General features: G+C 37.6%; 1 protein-coding gene across 22 annotated transcripts in view; it reads right to left on the bottom strand.

Moving 5' to 3' along the window:
- The window catches only part of Cdc42bpa (CDC42 binding protein kinase alpha), a 277,951-nt gene that overhangs the window by 245,074 nt on the left and 19,035 nt on the right, over positions 1–13,842 (bottom strand). The window lies entirely within an intron of this gene.

The following is a 13,842-nucleotide window of genomic DNA, read 5'->3' as shown; positions in this document are numbered from 1 at the left end:
TTACACCTAAATTTTCCCAACCCAAGGCAATATTTGAGATTGGTGAGAAATATGCTTTATTTTATAAACTAGGAGATGGGCAAATGTTTAATGTAATAAAAAAAAAAAACCAACAGACTTTAAAGTATCCTCAAAGTGAAAAGAGTACTTAAGGAAGTGGAGAGTCTAGAAGTTGGTTTTTAAAAACTCTGTAACCACAAACCTTGGCAAGTCTTCATGCACCATAGGTACAGATATTCCACTCTGAAGACTACTGTACTACATTATCTCCTGATCTTTATACCTTTTAAAAATGAAATCATCAACTTATATTTTAACCTGATTTTAATTGATTCAGATACAAATGAATGATAATAGCTTAAAAGTGGACTCCATTCTGGAACCTTTGCATTTTAACAGGGATCATCTATAGTATATGAGGAGTAATCTTTCAGCTGGAGGATTGTTTTGGCCTGCCCTTCTTGTCCTTGCTCTGAGTTAAACCTGCCAACCAAAGGTCCCCACACAGCAGCTCAGGAGGTCAGAACTGCCTCTCAGGGACTGTGCTTCTACAGTTTCCTGGGATGGACTTGATAGACTAGTGTCTATGACTCCATCAGCAGCTGTCTAGTTCCCGTTCCACAGGCCACATGCTGTGCCAGGTCTGCTGCCTCTCTCATCATTCTCCCAAATTCAGTTCTGTTTCTGCTAACAGCATGACCTGTGTAAGTCTGAAGAATGCTGAGCCATATGAGAATCTAGGCCAAACCAAATTATAAAAGTCAGTTTGGTCCACTGTCAAAACCCCTCTAATGGTACCATTTAAAAAAAAAAAAAGTGCCTTTTAATCATCAGAACTCTTTTGTCTGATTGGCTGTTGTTTTCCAGAACAGGTAGAGGTGGTTAGGTTCTATGCCCTGTCTTCAGCCTCCCTTTCCAACCCCAATCTCATCCCAGCCATGAGAGAGAATCCAAGGCCCCTCAGAACACAGCTCTTCAGAGGGCTCCTTCAGGGTCTCTTCAGAGGACTGCTAGGACAGAGGCAGTCAGCCAGCCAAAAGTATCAGCCTCGCTCCAATTCCTGTGATTCCAAGAAGGGGCTCTTCCCTTGGATCCTGCAATGAGTTAGTCCCCAGCCCTTTTTATTTTCTTTTGTTTTGAGACAAGGTCTTGCTAAGTTTCCCGGGCTGAATTCAAACTTTCATTCTCCTGCCTCAGCCTCTCAGTTCTGGAATTAAAGGCATGCGTCACACACCCAGCTACCCATAGAGCTAATACTTTTTCACATGCTCAGATAACTGAGTTTGAGGTCAAAGCCTGAGGGAGGGCAGAGAAGTGGGACAAGCAATGCCCAGGAACTCGGGAGACCCAAAGTTCCTGCACTGGCTCTGCAGGGAAGTCATAAATAACCCTAGGCAGTGCATGTTTCTTTCAAAAGGAGAGAAAGGGGAGAATTCACTTGGCTCTGGCTAAAAACAGACCAGTTAGGGAAAAGAGCTCTAAAATTTAAAAAGACTTGAGTAAATAAGTAAATATTGCCCAGGAAATATCATTAGAGAATAGAGGTTATCTGAAAATTATTATTTTATGACTCCCATTCAACATTATTAAAATGCAATTTCACCAATTCCCAGAAGCTTAAACTAAAATTAATTAAGCAGTTGTTTACATAACACTCTAAAACTTCTGTACAGCAAACAGGATCACTTCCAGTGTTTATTATTATACATGTACAATGTGAGAATTTTGATGGCAGCTAAGTGAAAAGACCTATAGAGCTTCTCTAGCACATGCTGCAGCCTTAATCTGTTTTTTATTACTATAACAAAATATCTGAGGTAGGCTACTTTATAAATAAAACAGGTTTATTTGGCTCACAGCCCTGGAGGTACAAGGTCTAAGTGCCTCATATGTTGATGGCCTTTTTGTTGGCAGTATCTCAAGGTAGTACAGAGCATCAGACAACAAGAGATATGGAGCACATATGTGTACGCCTGTATCTGGTCTCTCTCTCTCTCTCTTCTCTCTCTCTCTCTTACAATTAAGGCCCCAGGATTCAGTCACAGGAGCCCCAAGCTCCACCCTAACCGTTTTGTCTAATCCAAATTACTTTCCACTGTAAGACCACACCTCTAAACAACACAATCCATAAACTTCCACTGTTTTACTTCCTTCAAATGGGATTCACTTTAAACCATACCAAGAAGCAACAATAGGCTCTCTGGCATTAGCTGCAATTACCTGAGATCTTTCTTACTGTATCACAGTTACTTTTAAAATGCAGATAGCAAATGGTTTTAAAAAGTATTTAAATTAGTAATATTGTTTGCTTGGAAGTAAAATACAAACAGCAGAATGTTACAGTTCCACCTCACTTTTTGTTGGCAGTCAGTCAAAAATAAAATACTATGTGATCCCACTCATATGAGAGATACGTAAGAGTAGTCAAATTCATAAATAGAATGGTGGCTCTCAAGGGGTAAGAGGTGAGTAATGGAGAATTATTTTTAATAAGTACAAAGTGTCAACTCTGCAAAATGAAAAAGTTCTTCAGGTGAATTTAGAGGATGATAGTACAACAAAGTGAATGTACCTGATGTCATGAAACTATACAATTAAAAATGGTTAAAATTACAAATGCATTATGTCTGTTTTACCATAATAAAATTAAAAATTCAGGGTACGAAGGACTTTGAGAAAATTCTACCCATTTACTTAATCTTTCCTACAAATTAAAGATTTCTACTATTCTGTTTGTGGAAGATTAGTGCTCTAAGGAGCATAGTTTAAAATATTCATATTGATAGACTAACATGTTCTTGAAATGATGCATATAAAGCCACACAATTATTTTTGTGAGCAAACATTTACTTATATCAAATATCAGAAACTCTGAAATATATGCATATATATCTGAAAAGTATCCCACCATAAAAATGACAGGTTTAATATGTCACTGTAAAAATACTTTACTACAATAATACCCACTAGAAGCTTAAATCAACTTTGTCTTACTCATTTACCAATGTCTATATTTTTTAAAAAAGAAAATGTTTCTAAGACTTTATTTGTGATTAAAAGGCTTATGCTACAAATATATTTACTTTCAAAATGCTTATCTAGGTCCAGGGATTTACCTCAGTGGTTTCGCCGCCCACTGTGCAAGCGCAAGGACCCGAATTCTATCCCCAGTACCAAAAAAAAAAACAATGTACATTCTCTATTTCCTCTGTGCACAAAGCAGGGTCACAATAAAAAGAAACACAATTAACAAAATGCTTATCTAGACTGTTGTAAGTAGTCACTGACTAGTCCATAAACTATCTCTTCCATAACTGGAAATATATGGTAATTAATGCTTTGTCTTAACATACCAGAAATCATGAACAAGTGATCTGATAAGTATTTAATAATATACCTTAATATTTTGTAAATTTAAAATGTTACAAGAATTTTTACTTCCTAAAAAATTTAATGACTTATTCATTTTTCTGTATTTTATTCTCCTTAAAATGAAAAGCTTACAAACTTGTCATAAGCCAGAAATTTATTTGCAAATAATTAATTTGTAATTTAGAATACAATATGGCATAGAAAATGTTATAAATGTTCATTAGTTTTCCAGCAAACCACAAATAAGTCTCAAAGCCATAAGGCTGAGGTCCAGGAGGTAGTTATCAAGTACAGTATTCTAACTCACCAATTTCTCAGCAGAGTACCTGGACTTTATATTAACAGCACTGGAAATTAACATACCAATTTTTTTAAGCTTAAGATTCCTAAATTCATACTAAATTGTCCTCTAAACCTAGACTTCAGACCAACATTTCATTGAGTTTCTCTCTTGTTAGAAGTCCACGTTCCCCCAACTGTTCGAAATCCACTTAGTTCCAGATCAAGCCAACCAAAAGATTCTCTGACATATGCCTCTAGGTGAAGAAACGTGGTGCAAACATGTTCTCCAGTCTACCTAGCCAGACACATGCCCAATCTGACAAAATCTTTCTGGTTTCTTGGGTAAAAACAAGGAGCAAAACCAACTGTCTACACAGTTTTATTAACAGAAAGTCCCAAACATAAATATTAAACTCTGATTCTTAACTAGAAGCAAATATTACAATCCACAGGGAAGTATTTTCAAAAATTCACATACTCTGTCCTTGTGTTGAGTGAATGAATCTCTTGAAGACTTCTATATTTTTATAGACATATATATTTTGAAAAGACAATGAAAGTTATTTGGATGCATCTACTTGTATCTGCTGTACCTACTTCTTTTGAAGAGCTACTTCTTTTGAAGACTACCTCATAAGCAATTTTGTAACGACCACATATGCCTACAAAAAGCAAACAGAAATCTACATTCTGTAGTGCCATCCACATATCCCTGAAATAACAGATCCAAATTCTATCCATCTTGCTCCAAAATAACTAGCCCAAAACCAAAGCAAGTAACGGCACCCCACAAAAAGTCACAATGAAAGGTTACTACAATCTGATGTTCTGCTCATCTTGGGGAAAGCCAGGTTATTCCATATAAATGTTATACTCTGTGACTCCCAGAAGCTTGTGTCACTTCAGAGAGGATAATCTAGGATTTACCAGGATATTATCAACTGAAAATAAAATCCAAGAAATTTCCACCTATGTCCCTGGTTCAGGCAAGTATGAAAAAGAGGGTAGCCCCATTTTGCACAAGTCAAATTATTTTGGCAAACCCTAGTTAAAATTGCATCTCTGCCTGTTTCTGAGCAGCTGGAGGTAGCTACAGGAAATACATTCGTACATACACACATACATATATAAATTCATAACCACACAATTCACATGAATACAACACTCCTGAAAAAACACTGTCCTAGGACAGTCACTCTCCCACTCTCCAAAGTTACTACTTCATCTTAAACAAATAAAGTTAACAATATTACCAGGCATGGTGGCACACTCCTGTATTTCCCAGCACTCTGGGAGGCTGAGGCAAAGGATCACAAATTCAAGCCCAGGCTAAGCAACCTAGCAAGACCCTGTCTCAAAAAAATAAATAAATAAAAGCAGATTAGGGATGTAGCTCAGAGCAAAGGCCCCCTAAGTTTAATCTCCATTATTAAAAAAAAAAAAATAGCAGCATTGGTCCTTGGCTAGCATTTGAGAACCTGGATTTTGAGAGTAATACCATAGTCCTAACTAACTGGTAAGAATGGTTCAATGAGCCCAAACTGCATGTGCAAATAATATGGTCTATCTATGCTGAACTCTTCCTTCTAGGAGTCTCAAATTTCAATAGGGGCTAAGCAGAGGGTGCCTACGTGACAACACAGTAAAAACCTTGGGCCTTGAGTTTCTAGTGAGCTTCCCTGATAAGCAATACTTCATGTGTTGTGACTGCTGAAGGATTAAGCACTTCCAACAAGAAAGAACTCTTCTAAGGATGCGCTTGGTTTCCTCTGGACTTCACTCCATAAGCCCTTTTCTCTTTGATGATTTTGCTCTGTAGCTTTGGGGATTTAGCTCAGTGGTTTCACCATCTGCTGCGCAAGCCCAAGGACCCAAGTTTGATCTCCGGTACCAAAAAAAAAAAAAAAATACTAATGTTAAGTAGGACAATATGCTGTGTCCTGCCAGTTCTCCTATAAATCTCCCAACCTAAGTTTGGTTTGGAGAACCTCTGACATGTCCATCTTCTCTTCCTCTCATTAAGTTTCTAATAATCATATTACTTCTCATCACTCTCAGGTGATTACTTTATTTCAAACTTCAACAACATAATAGAAACAATAAGAAATGAATGCCTTTATCTTATCACTATCAAATATACTCAAATATTTTTAAAAAGTGCTCCAATCAAAGCCCAATCCCTACATTTGTTTCCTCTTTTCTACATCAGATTCTTTCTCATTAGATCATTCTCATCCCCAATGTTTAATAAGTTTCCCTAACTCTATAGCGTTTCCAACTACCAAAAAATTTCTTTCCTGCTCATTACAGTAAAACCTCTTTAAAGAATCATCTATACTTATGATTTTTACTTTGCTCCCATTGTTGCTTCATCTGACGCCATTTGGGATTTTGCCTTCCTCTGAGCCTTATTTCAAAATGTCGTATTCCTTTCTCCTGAAACTTTGCTTTTGGCTTCCTTGACTACACACTCTGTTTTTCCTGTCTCACTTGCCACTCTCTTTATCTGCTCCTCCTCAACTTTTCAAGTTCTAAATTTTACATGCCTCAACAATCAGTCCTTGGTCTTTTTCTCTCTCCTATGACACATTTTCTCTCAGAAATCTCACCCAGTACCATAGCTTTACCTATAAGCTATTGGGTCCAAAATTTCCACTTGTAGTCCAGACCTCTCCAATAATTAACGTATTTCCAAACTAATACAACTCTCTACTACCTCAAACTTAATATGGACAAATCAGAAAGTACTCTTGATTCTCAACCCACCCCACAGTCCTTCCCATCACAGTAATCCTCTCCCTAATGGCAGTATAATTGAATGCCTGTTACTAAGAGTATGTTCTGTAGGATCAGATTAAATGATATGGATCTTAACACCACCCTTTATTAACTATGAGACCACAGACTTGTGCCTCAGTCTCCTCATCTATAAAATAGGAATAATGCTGCTTTCTTCATGAGGTTATAATGATTAAATAAGATATCCTTTTAAATTGTTTAAACAGTGCTTGGCAAACAATAAACAGCGCCTGTTGTTATTCATCTGGCTGTTCAGGCCAAAAATGTGTACTCTATCCTTGATTCCATCCTTTCCTTCAATGCAAACATCTGATCCATATGTAACTCTGTTGTGAATTCTCTTATAAAACATATCTCAAATCTCCCACTGCCCAATTCTTCCCCAATTAAAGGCACCATTAACTCTCACTTGAAATAGTCTAAAACTTCTAAATGGCATGATCCTATTTAGGTGGGAACTGCCATCATCCTTTTAAAAGGTAAATCCAAAAGAGGTTGAAGGGGAAATCAAAAAAACCCTGTTCCTGGATAGGCAGAACCAATATACTCAAAATGGCCATATTTCCCAAAGTGATATACAGATTTAATACAATCCCAATCAAAATACCAACAACATTACTCACAGATCTAGAGAAAACAATCCAAACATTCAAACAAAACCAGAAGAGACCCAGAATAGCAAAAGCAAAGCTGGGTAAGCAGAAGGCACCATAATCCTGAATTTGAAATTATATTACAAAGCTACAGTGATTAAAAACAGCACGGCACTGGCACAAAAACAGAGATGTGGATCAATGGAACAGAACAGAGAATCCAGAAACAACACCAGGTACATTCAGCTATTTGATCTTTTACAAAGGGACCAAAAATATATGGTGGAAGAAAAATAACTTCTTTAATAAATGGTGCAAGAAAAACTGGCTATCCACATACAGAAGATTGAATCTAGATCCCTATATCTCACCATGTACTAAACTAAAAATCAAAATGAGTCAAAGATCTAAATGTTAAAACAGAAACAATCTACTGGAAGATAAAACAGGTACAACTCCTGAAGGTGTAGGCAAACAAGAAATACAGTGGCACCTCAGTTCACAAATTCAATTCTCTCCACAATTCTGGTTGCAAACCAACCTGGACAAGAACCAAATCAAATTTCCCCATAAAGCCAACACTGAACCTTAACCACTGAATTTGATTCAGTTCACATCCAACTCAGTTTGGACCAGAATCGTAGAAAGAATCAAGTTCATAAACCAAGGTACGACTTGGTACCAAGAATCAACAAATGAGAGCATAGCAAATTAAAAAGCTTCTACATAGCAAAGATAACAACCAACAGAGTGAAGAGACAAGTTACAGAATGGGAAAAAATGTGCCAGGTATTAGAGGACTAATATCTAGAATACATTAGTCACAAAACATTACATTATAGCTTCATTCTAGGACTGAAGTGTTACCCTACTAATGTGACTGGGAAAAAGACAGCCAGGAGAAATAGGATGGGAGAGAGTGAGGGGTAGACAAGATCAAGCTCAGGCAAGGAAGGACACAGGACCTGCATTCTACGGTGGAAGGCCAGATTCTGTAGGTCTGGCTTTACAGGGGTGGCTGGATGAGGTGATCTCAGTCCTCTGCTCATGGCATAACTGGCAAAAAAATTTTCCCATTCTGTAACTTGTCTCTTCATTGTGTCAGCTGTTTCCTTTGCTGTACAGAAACTTTTTTATTTGATATGATCCCATTTGCTGATTCTCGGTATTATGTTTTGTCACATTAGAGCTCTGTTAAAGTCATTTGCCTACATCTACCTCTTCAAGAGTTTTACCTATTTTGTCTTCCAGGAAATTGTTTCTATTTTAACATTTAGATTTTTAATCCATTTTGATTTTAGAGATACAGTAGTACCTCAGCTCACAAATTTAATTCTTTCCACAATTCTGGTCACAAATTGAATTGAACAAGAATGGAATCAAATTCAATGGTTAGGTTCAATGTTGACCTTATGGGGAAATTTGATTTGATTCTCATCCAGTTCAGTTTCAACCAGGATCATGGAACGAATTAAGTTCATGAACCGAGTGTTCATGAACCACTCTATATGGGTCTAGACTCGGTCCTTTGCATGTGGATATCCAATTTCCCCAGCACCATTTATTAAAGAGGCTATCTCTTCTCCAGTGTATGTAGAATTTGGTTCTGAATCCATCAGGTCCCGGGCTTTTCTTAGTTGATAGTTTTTTTATTATTATTACTACTGTTTCAATTTCATTACTTGTTATTGGATTGTTTCAAGATTTTCAAATGATCTTGGTTCAGTTCTTGCAATTTCTATGTTATCTAAGAATGTCACCATTTCTTCTGACTTCTCCAGTTGTTCGATACATATGTTTGTGAAGTAATGGCTAATAATTTTCTGGACTTTGGCAGTGTCTGTTGTTATTTCACCTTTTTCATTTCTAATCCATTAATTCGTGTCTTTTCTTTCCTTTTTTTTGTAAGACTGGCTAAGGGTTTGTCTATTTTATTTATCCATTCAAAAAACTAGCTCTTCAATTAATTGATTCTTTGTATTGTTTTTTTAGTCTCCATTTCATTAATTTATCCTCTGATTTTTATAGTTTCTTTCCTTGTACAAGTTCTGAGTTTGGATTGTTCATGTTTTTCTAAGACCTTGAGATGCATCGTTAGGTTATGTATTTGGGCTCAATTTTTCTGATGTGGTTATTTACCACTATAAACTTCCCTCACAGGACTGCTTTCATTATATCCCATAAGCTCAGGTATGTTGTAGTGACATTATCATTTAATTCTAGGAAGTCTTATTTCTTCCTTAATTTCTTCAGTGACCCATTTATTATGCAAGAGTGTGTTGTTTAATTTCCATGTTTGCAATTTCTGTGGGTTCTTTTGCTACTGATTTCTAGTTTCACTGAACTGTGATCTGATAATATGCATGGTAAAATGTCATTTCTTTTGCATTTGCTTAGGTATGCTATTTCTTTTTTTTTTTTTCTTTTCTTTTGGTATTGGGGATTGAACTCAGGTCCTTCTGCTTGTGAGGCAGGCGGCAGAACCACTGAGCTAAATCCCCAGCCCTAGGCATGCTTTTTCACTAGTATGTGATCTATTTTGGAGAAAGTACCAAAAATCATGCTTATTCTGTTGTTGCTGGGTGGGACACTCTCTATATATCAAGTCCATTTGTTCAAAAGTTTGGTTCAACTCTGATATTTGTTGATTTTTCCTTTAGTTGATCCATTTTGTGATAGATATTGAGATCACCTACTATAACTGCACTGACATTTATTTGATCTTCTATGTCTAATAGCATCAGCTCTATGAAGTTAAGTACAGCATGGTTTGTTGCATACATGTTTGCAACTGTTAACTCCTCCTGTTAAACAGATACATCAATCAATATGTAATGTTCTTCTCCACCTTATCTGATCAGCCCTTGCTTGAAATCCACTCAATCTGAAAATAGAATAGCTACTCCTATTTTTTTCTGGCTCCCACTGCATGGAATATTGTCTTCCATCCTTTGACCTTTAGTGTGAATTTCTTTTCATACCAAATGTGTTTCTTTTATACAGTACAATGTTAGATCTTGCCTCCTGATTCACTGTATGTCTTTTGATTGGCAAGCTAAGTCCATCCACACTGTTAGTTATGTTGATAGGTACTGACTTATTCCAGTGATTGCATCTATTTCCTATCGCTGTTCTGCCCTCCTTCTCCTCAATTGCTAGTCCTATCCAATGCATTCATTTCACTGGGCCTTTTGGCATTCTTAGCCTTACTGTCTCCCTCTAGGACATTCTCAGGAATCCACTGGAGTGTTGATTTGGTGGTCATGATCTTCTTCAAGCTTTCTTCATCATGGAAATATCTCATTTCTCCATAAACCTTGAAAGATAATTTTGCAGTATGTGACAGTCTGGGTTGGAAGCTGTCTTCTTCAAGAGCTTAAAACACCTCAATTCTATGCTCTCCCTGCCTTCAAGGTTTGTGCTGAGAAATGTTACAATTCTAATAGGTCCTCCTTAATAGGTTATTCACTGCTTTTCCCCAGCAGCCCCTAAGATTCTATTCCTGTGCTGTAATCCTGGCATCTTAATTATTATGTGGCATGGAGTGGTTTCCCTCCAATCATGGCCACTTGAGGTTCCACACACTCCACCCATCTACATGTTAAATTCTTTTTCCATGTCTGAAAAGTTTTCTGCTATTACTTGTGTTAAAAGGTTTTGTATCCCCTTTGTGCCATCTTCTGATTTTTCGCTAATTCCAATTACTCTAATAGTCCTCTTTGAGTCATCTAGGAGTGGATGGATCCATTTTTCATGTTGCTTTGTTGTTTTTAAAATATCTTTCATTAACTGATCATAGACCACAGTCCTGTCCTCTAGGTCTGATGCTCCTGTCTTCAAACTGGTTGCTTTTGCCACCCATACCTTCATCACATATTTAATCTTCTGGATTTCTGTTTGGAACCTTCTTATGGACTCCCATTCTTTTTCTATGTTGGGCATTCATGATTTGCATCTCTTTAACTCCACAAGCTGTTTATTAGTGTCTTCTCTAGACTCACTGATCATCTGTTTCATTATGGTCATTATGTGATTAGTTGTATTTTCTTTAAATTCACCTAGCACCAAATTGAATTGATTTACCTCCATTGATACCATTTCAGACCTATCTACTGTGCAGCTTATGATTTCCTTCTCCTCAGTGCCCCCTGAACCAATTTCAAAGAAGCTGGTAATTTTTGGAGGCATTCTGTTGCCTTGTCTTTTCACATTTATGTTGGTTTTTGTTCTGGGGCCAATTCTTTGGCCCACTGCCTCATTCTTCAGGAGGAGACATAGTATTGTTTATAACCTACCAACCAATACATATTGGTATAGAGAGAAAACCAATTGCTGGCCACTACTATGTTATCTTAACTATGGTAGTAAATTCAGCAACAACAATGGCAGCATATGTCAACTGGATATTGACAAACCCTAGGAACGACTCATGAATGGTTCTTTATCAAAACAAAGAGGACCCTGATTTCAGTGAAAACTATTAGGCTCAGCCTTATAATGACCTATACTAATTTAGAGCACAGATTTCTGCTGGATGCTGGCGGCAGTCCCAAAGTTCAACCATATCACTAGACTACATGGCTTCTTCTTCAGGACTGCCCCCACACATGCAGACACACACACACACACACACACACACACACACACACACGATTACTCCTGCTGGACCTACCCTCCCACAAGAGAATACGGGCCCCATGATCTTCCTGGTCTGTGCACAGGCCTCCCAGGGGATCCCAGGAGATCCCTACTTAGCTCTGACCCTCTCCACACCTGTCTCCCAAGACTATCTCTCACCTAATCTCTGTGAAAGAGTATCACTTCAGTCCTGAAGCAAAACTCTCCACCTGGGCATTGATCTCCTCTTCCATCAGATCGGTCTGTTGGTTGTCAACTCTGTTCACCTCTGTGCTGTGAAGAACCCGGGGACTGGAGGCAGGGTGCAAGGTTCCCAGGTCCTGGCACTGGAGTGGGAGGTGGTGGTGGCTGGGGCGGAGGACACACTTTCCAGATTCTCCTGGGTCCCACGTTGGGCTTCACTGGGCAGCAGCAGCAGCTAGGGGGCAGGCCACACACTTTGCAGGTGCCCCTGGGTCCAGCACAGAGCTCCAGCCCCAACCTATGATTCTAACTTGACTTCCCAGTATGCCTCCCTTCATCCCTCCTAAGTTCCATGCTCCAAGCAAATGCCTTTGAACTTTCCCGCCTCTCCACATTTCTTCTGTTCTCTTCCATCTAAAACACTCATTCCAGCTCTATTTCACAGAACATTATCTTCATAAGGGTCAGCTCAAATGTCATCTCCACATCTGCCCCTTTTCTACTCCCCACCCTCCAAAAATAATAAATATTTATTAAATTGACTTTAAAAAGTACTCTTTACCACATCTTCTGAAGATAAGGGCAACACTAAAGATACCCTGGAATTTATTTGTGCTAGAGATATGAGGTGATCCTGGCATGACATATATTAAAAAATCCAAGATTCATACTGATGGCCTAATGTGCATTATAAACAACTTTTACAGGTATTCAGAGGCAGGACAAGCCAACAAAGAATGGAAAGGGTGATAAAGGTACCATTTTAATAACCATATGCTATTTTAAAATTAAAATTTAATCATAATATATCTATAATGCATCATTTTCTCTCTTCCACATAGTAACACTGGCCCAGAATCCCTAAATCAAAAGTATAAGCAAAAGTATAAGCAAAAGTATCACTTTGAGGAGGTCAGGAGAAGGCCAAAAAACAACATAAATCTCTGCTGTGGCACAAATAATTTCTAATAAAAATGCTATAAATAAACTAGAAAACCACAGATAACTGTACTGAAACGACTTGCAATCTATCCCGTACACTCTCCTTCTAAAAACAATCATAATTTTGTCAAGATAACAATGCTTCTCTCACACAGCCTTTGTATCTCAACATCACCACCAATGTAATGACTGGTTCAGGAACAGACATGGGATCTAATTCTGGCCATCTGAGATCCAAGGGGAAAGATTTTCTGGGTGTTTCTGTGAGAAATCTTGTTCCTCCTGAGAGGACTGTGGAAAGCACTTCTCTCTCTCCCTTCCCACCTGAGTAAGGAAGCACGTTGCTCAAGTGGGATCCTGCAACTTTAGGGGAAACAGTGTTAAAAATCTACACTAGTGACACTCAAAGAACTTGAACATGTGGTAACACTGCTGAGCCACAAAACTAAGAAGCTCTTGGTAGGTTACCTAACAGAATTTTCCTATTTTTAAACCAATTTTCACTGTATTTTCAGTTACTTTCAAACACACCCTATCAACACTCCATTTATAAAGTGTGATCAACAACTCTTCTAAATTACTGCAATATATCATTTTTAATGTTTTTTTAAATTCTAGCCTCTGAAGTCAACACTTGTACTGTCAGAAATGTTACCTGCTTCTGTTGCAGAAACATAAATTCAAGAAATATAGTACAGCGCTGGCAGGGTGGCACATGCCTGTAATGCCAGCACTCAGGAGGCTAAGGCAGGAGGATTGCTGCAAGTTCAAGGCCACCCTGGGCTACACAGTGAGTTGAAGGCCAGCCTAAACTACATAGTGAAACCTTGTCTCAAAAAAAAAAAAAAAAAAAAAAAAAAATATATATATATATATATATATATATACTACAAATATTCACAAAATTCCTTTCGAGCTCATTTTAAAGAAAAGACAATTTAAACATAACAAATAACCCTGATATTTAAAACAGACCTATTATGTATAATTTTTAAAGTATGATTATTTAAAAGAAGAAATATTAAGGCTAAGA

This window comes from Heterocephalus glaber, unplaced genomic scaffold (assembly GCF_053883595.1).
Source record: "Heterocephalus glaber isolate CG9 unplaced genomic scaffold, H.glaber_assembly_v1.0 deba00001600, whole genome shotgun sequence".
NCBI lineage: Eukaryota > Metazoa > Chordata > Mammalia > Rodentia > Bathyergidae > Heterocephalus > Heterocephalus glaber.
Note: the sequence above shows the minus strand (reverse complement) of the source record. Positions and strands in the feature narration are given on the sequence as shown.